This window comes from Gadus macrocephalus, chromosome 6 (genome assembly GCF_031168955.1).
Source record: "Gadus macrocephalus chromosome 6, ASM3116895v1".
In the NCBI taxonomy this organism is placed as follows: domain Eukaryota; kingdom Metazoa; phylum Chordata; class Actinopteri; order Gadiformes; family Gadidae; genus Gadus; species Gadus macrocephalus.
The window spans coordinates 4,957,382-4,963,381 of NC_082387.1; positions in this window are offsets into that span (position 1 = coordinate 4,957,382).

Here is a 6,000-nt window from a genome sequence, read left to right on the forward strand (position 1 = left end):
ATAGCCTATCATCACAGACTGTAGGAATGTCACCCACCCTCCATCGCGTACGACACTGACGCTTGTAATCTGTAGTGCAAGGGAGTTCGTGCACAGATCCCTGAGACAAACGGCTACGCGCACACATGCAAACCCATAGCGAGTGACGTAGGACGTAAAGTCCCGACCAGGTCGAAGTGGCGTCGATTTAGAGAGTCCCGCAGCAAAACATGTCCCTTGTTGGGTTGCTAAACCATTATTTATTGAGACTGTTGACTGACTGTTTGTTTGTGTTGCAAGTGGTTCGTGAAATCTGCTGATCATTTTGAAGGTAGAAGACGAATGAGTGGAATAGAGTTCCAAACGTTACGTGTTTGTCTGTTTGTGTGTGTGTGTGTGTGTGTGTGTGTGTGTGTGTGTGTGTGTGTGTGTGTGTGTGTGTGTGTGTGTGTGTGTGTGTGTGTGTGTGTGTGTGTGTGTGTGTGTGTGTGTGTCTGAAGAGAATGGCGAAGCCATTATATGTGCGTGTTTGTGTGTGTGTCTGTGTGTTAAAGGGGAACTATGCAACTTTGGCCACTTCGCTGTTTTTTTGGTTTGCGCTCGCATTGAGCTCGCCCTGCAACTTCGGAGGAGATATTTTACAACACTGTCGTAACAACTCGTTGACGAACCTTCCCCATCCACTTCTACGCTAGCCATGTGCATTTGTTTTCAAAGAAGCCAGCGAATGCGTGGAGCCAGTGGTGGTTTTAGGCACGGGCGAACCAGGCAGCCGCCCGGGGCGGCATATTTGTGGGGGGCGCCAAATCACATGGGGGGCACCACGAGCAGTACAAAAAAAAAAAACGCGCTGCGTAGCGGTTATCAATGAAGTACGACATAACATTGTGTGGGGAATAGGTATTTTGGCGCCCCCTCTGGCTGCAGGCGCACACCTGCTCATTGAGAAGGTGCCGTGCACAGACGGAATGAAACCCCCACTGAAGTCCGTAGGTTCACGATACAACACCACCCCCCCCCCTTGTAGGAAGTCTTGCCCGGGGCGTAACTGGACGTAGAACCGCCACTGCGTGGAGCCATGTCTGAGATAGATGTTCATAAAGAGTAGACAAGGTTATAGCCTACATTTTGAAAGGGTGTATGTGTTACAATAAACCCATCCTTTTGTATAGTTGAGCGGGAGATATTACATCCTAGATTAGAATTGTTTTATCTTTGGTTGTTGAACAAAACGATCAGTCTAAGGGTGTTGGACAACATAATACATAACGATAGCATGAACAATTTGCACAGCAATTGTACATTTATATACCTGCTCAAGTACGTCCCTTGTGTACGGATATACAGGGAAATGGATTCAGAGATCGAGACGGTATGCTGTTGCTAATCCCCGCAGGAGAGTTGTCATATATGGAACAGCCTGTCCTCCTAGAAAATACGACCACATAGGTCGTTTGTACCGCCCCAAATTACGACCCACTGGAGCGTATCAAAATGTAGCGCCTCTAGCGATCATGCAAATGACGACATTCTGAAGTCTCGGGGCCGCTCGTGGACGCTCGTGGTTGCTCGGGACGCGCCTAGCTAACCCTCTCCCGGTATCATGCCAAGGCGTAAAATAGATACGTCTGTCCACATCGCAAGGCGTGTTCATATGGCGAGTGGATAGTGCCAGGATTCCCTGGAGAAGGATAACAACGTGTGAAATGCATGTGTGGAGAAGCTATGCCGCCGCCGTGGGGAGAGGATACACACGGCGCCGCCGTTGAGAGAGGATACGCACGCCGTCGCCATTATTTATTTATTTTTGACTGTCACGCGAGAGACTGGGGTTCGATTCCCAGTCTACATATTTTTTTTTTTCTTTTTTATTATTATTATTTTCTGGTATTAATATATCCAATGACTTGTTGATGAATAAGTTGATGACATTTTATAATAATCGTCAAAAAGACCAAAACTGTTTTAAAACAGATCTCAAAAATGTTTTGATGATTGTATGGGCATGATGTCACTTCATAGGGCAGGCCTATGACATTTTCTGTTTTCTATCTAGGCTATATTATTCACTTTCTTTTTCAAAAGTTGTAGTTAATATATAAATCAATGTAACAATGTAAATGATCACAATGGAATTTCTTTGATGAAACAGAAAACATTTGTGAATTAACAACCGCATTTATCTGTATTTCAAAGTAAATTTTAAGCATTCATCATTCAACAGAATCTGTGCTTTGACAGCAGATAATTAACCATACAAATGTTGAATTTGAGAAGGCAAGAAAGAAGAAAAACATTATTGGGCGGATAGAAGACTTCATTGTAGAGTCACTAGTTGTAAGCCAACATGTATTATTTTGGTAGACGGCCAAACAAAAGCTTTGATTGTAGTCATCCAATTAGGGCTGCCCCGAATTATTCGAATATTCGAATACTCGTTCGGAAAATTAGTATTCAAAGCTTAAATCAGTATTCGGAGCTTCGTTTTTTTTTTTTTTTTCACGTACGTGACGTTACCAGAGCGAGGGAGGCAAACTATAAGCGTCAGCGACACCAAGCAGAGAAGCGAGAGAGGTGGAGGAAGAATAGATATCTTGTTTCCCTTTACTTTATAACACAACATTAGCGGGATCTCTGGAGGAAAAGTAATACTTAAAACCTCAGCTTAGTTGTTTCTTGCTGCAGAGCGTGAGCGTCTTGGGAATACCCGGTCAATATAATGGATATAATATGGACACATAAGACAATCAATATTCGGTATTTGTTATGGATTTATTGTACAAATTCCCTGAAAAGATGCACGTTCCAGGATGAATTGAAAAGCTCCCGTAAGGGCTGAGATGGCAGAGAACAGCTGATTTGGAACGGAGCAACAGCTGTTCGCTTTCACGGGGAAAAACTAAGGAACTTCAACCTACTTAGGCCTACTAATTAATGTTCAAAAACTATTCAATCTTCAACAAAATATGCAGATACTGTCAAAATCGGTTCCAGGGAGTATATAAGGATTATTAATGTTGTTTTTGATGGTGTTTTTTTCTGGAACGAGTATTCGAATATTCGCTCGGAAAAACCAACGAGTATTCGAAACCTGAAAAATGGTATTCGGGCCAGCCCTACATCCAATAAGGGTCTGGCAAAGCATAAAAACGTGGAACTAGAACATTCTTTATTTAAAGAAGATGCAAAACATTAGCAAGAACATGCAAAAAAAAAGTGTTTAAATTGTGCTTCAATTAAGCATAACCAAAACAGGGGGACTGGATGATTCCTGATATCATTGAATCACTGAATGATTCAAAGGTGGTGTGAAGCGGCAACTTTAGAATCAGTGCACACGTGTTTGCTTCCGGGAAGACAGTGCCAGTGTGCAAAAAGTTTAAAGTTGGCTTTCCTGGGAATCCCAGGGGAGGAACTCTGTCTGCCCCAGTGACGAACATGAGGAGATGGTTCAGCGTCACTCTGTTCTCCGTGTCCTCCACCACCAATACAGCATCTCCACCTGCAATGTAAAAGATAGGACTTCAGTCAATATAATGACTCAAGGCAAATGTTTTTGCACACTTCACCTAGCCGAAAATAATCATTACAGATTAATATATCAACCTAAAAATTCTAAACAACACTTTCAATCAAATTAATGCACAATGTTTCAAATAGTTTACCGCAGGGGTGCTTTGTTGGGGCCTGCAAAATCCTTTCTGCGATATTGGGATCTTACATGAATGTCACATATTTTTGAACAAACCATAAATGATAAAAAATCCCAGAAATCCCACCAAAAATGGGAGTAATGTGACCTACATTTTTTTTTATGGACCAAAATGTCTGACGGGATAAAAGAAGGACAGAAGTCTGTACACCGCTAGGCTCCCTATGAACAACTCAGTTAAGAAGGCAATCTATCGGGCGTAGTGGATAGAGCGTGTACCATATTGGCTCCGGTGTTCGTTGAAGTGGGCGCAACGTTTGATGAAACTTAAACGTCCTCAGGCACAGTTGGTTGCCAAGCCCTATTTCATCAATTCACATTTTTCATTTCAAGTTACCAAAGTATGTATACCTTCCACATCGATGAGCCAGTCCCTCCAGTAGCCAACTGCCCGCTCCTCCTCTGACCGGCGTGAGGTTGTTGTAAGGGACATCAGAGACGCTTCTTCAGGTTTAGAACCGGAACCACAGGAACCAGAATCTGGGAGGCAGGCAGGAGAAGTGGAGGTGTGGGCAAGTGGTTGAAGAGCTGGTTTGGTTGACTCGAGAGGAAGCTCAGGAGCAGGCCTCAGAACAGAAGATGGAGCCTCTCTGGGCTCACGACAGTTCTCCCGTGCTTGTTCCCCTGTGCAGTGCCTAAAAGTATTACCTTTTTTGTATAACAAATCATTATATCAGATGACAACATGGCTACACAGGAAATGGCACAGATACTAGGTTATTATTGGCTGGGTAAAGTGTTTATAAACTCAACATCTTGTGATTGTTGCAGTATTTATCACTTGGAGCCGGGTGGTGCTTTTCTCCATCACCATGATATTAATAATAATGACTTGCCGGATGTGGGGGTATGGCTCAAACACTGGTGCCTGACTCCATATACGCGCCTTGATCCACAGTATTGCGTGTAGAGTTGGATGAAAAGTGCCTCAATCACACGATTGCAGTCAGGCCACTGTGCTGGGCTTCTCCCTCCTGCAAAGTATTTGCAAAGGTATTGAGTAGCATTAGTGTAGTACAAGACATGATGAAATGGCTTGCAGTATTGTCATGCTTGCTCAGAGTATTCATTTAGAATATATTTGTTTGTGAATGTGAGCTTAATTCAAATTTTATTCATGATTGTAATCATATACTCGTGAAAATCTGTTGATTCTTGGTATTGTACGGATAATAAATTGTTGTGTTGGTAGATCTATAGTCTCCTGTGTGTACAAGGAAATATGAAAACAGGCTAGAGAGGAGATTTAACGCTGGTTATGTTGGCTGCCATTGTCATCTTTTATTTTACACCACATCAGATATTCTTAGCATTGTTATCAAAATAAACTACTCAATCAATAAATAATCTTTGAATATAAATGTGACTCTTTACAGATATACTGTAGTAAAAGATAACACTTTTCAGTGGTGTTTAATGCCAAGTCTGTATACCTACCCATTTTAATTACAGTAAATTACCCAAACAAATTAGCAATTCATTATCTCAACTAAAACAATAATAGGTCTACTTTGAGAGTGAATAACAGTATCAAAACAGGCACCATCAAAATAGCCTACATTTAAACAACACTTTATCTGTCCTACACCATTATACATTGCTGTTCCAAGTGATATAAATGTGCTGGTTGTATAAAACACTAGTAAATCCTAAACTAAGTAAAAAAATCACACTGAAGCGCTTTGTGGCCACATACCTAGTTAAGGCGATCTCACGGCGACGTAGGGCAGCAGGCGTCTTTGTGGCGACAAACTTATCCAGACGTCGAGAGTAGACGTACATTTTTGTCTGAATTTCAGTATGTACGTCGCCGTGACACCGCCGCCGGTGGGCGGAACTTCCATGCCGTAGCCGTGGCGTTGCTGCTGGTCTCTCGTCTGCAGTCCCAATCAATCCCATTCAAAATTTCACACGTTCCCACGGCGACGTAGGGTAGAGAAGCCTGATTCTCAGATATGCGTGTTGGATGGCTAGGGTGTAGGTCTGGGAAGAACTTCAGGCCAAAATCTTGCAAATGAGCCGCTGGGTGCAGGTGCAACGAGATGGAGCACTTGCTGAGTCATTTCCTGTAGGGCTGGAGCCACAGGTTGAAGCGTATGCGTCCTTTGAGACCCCCGCCTTTGATATATAAGAGACCTCAAAGTACAGCTTACTTAAATGTTGTCGACCTGCAGTCACCTATTGCATCACTTCCTTTAGGGCTTCGGCCTCCTGATTGATCATTGTAGTATAATTGAATGCCCTCTTTCATATATATGATACCTCCACCACTGGGACGTGGCAACAATTCTCCAAATCCATATGGGGAG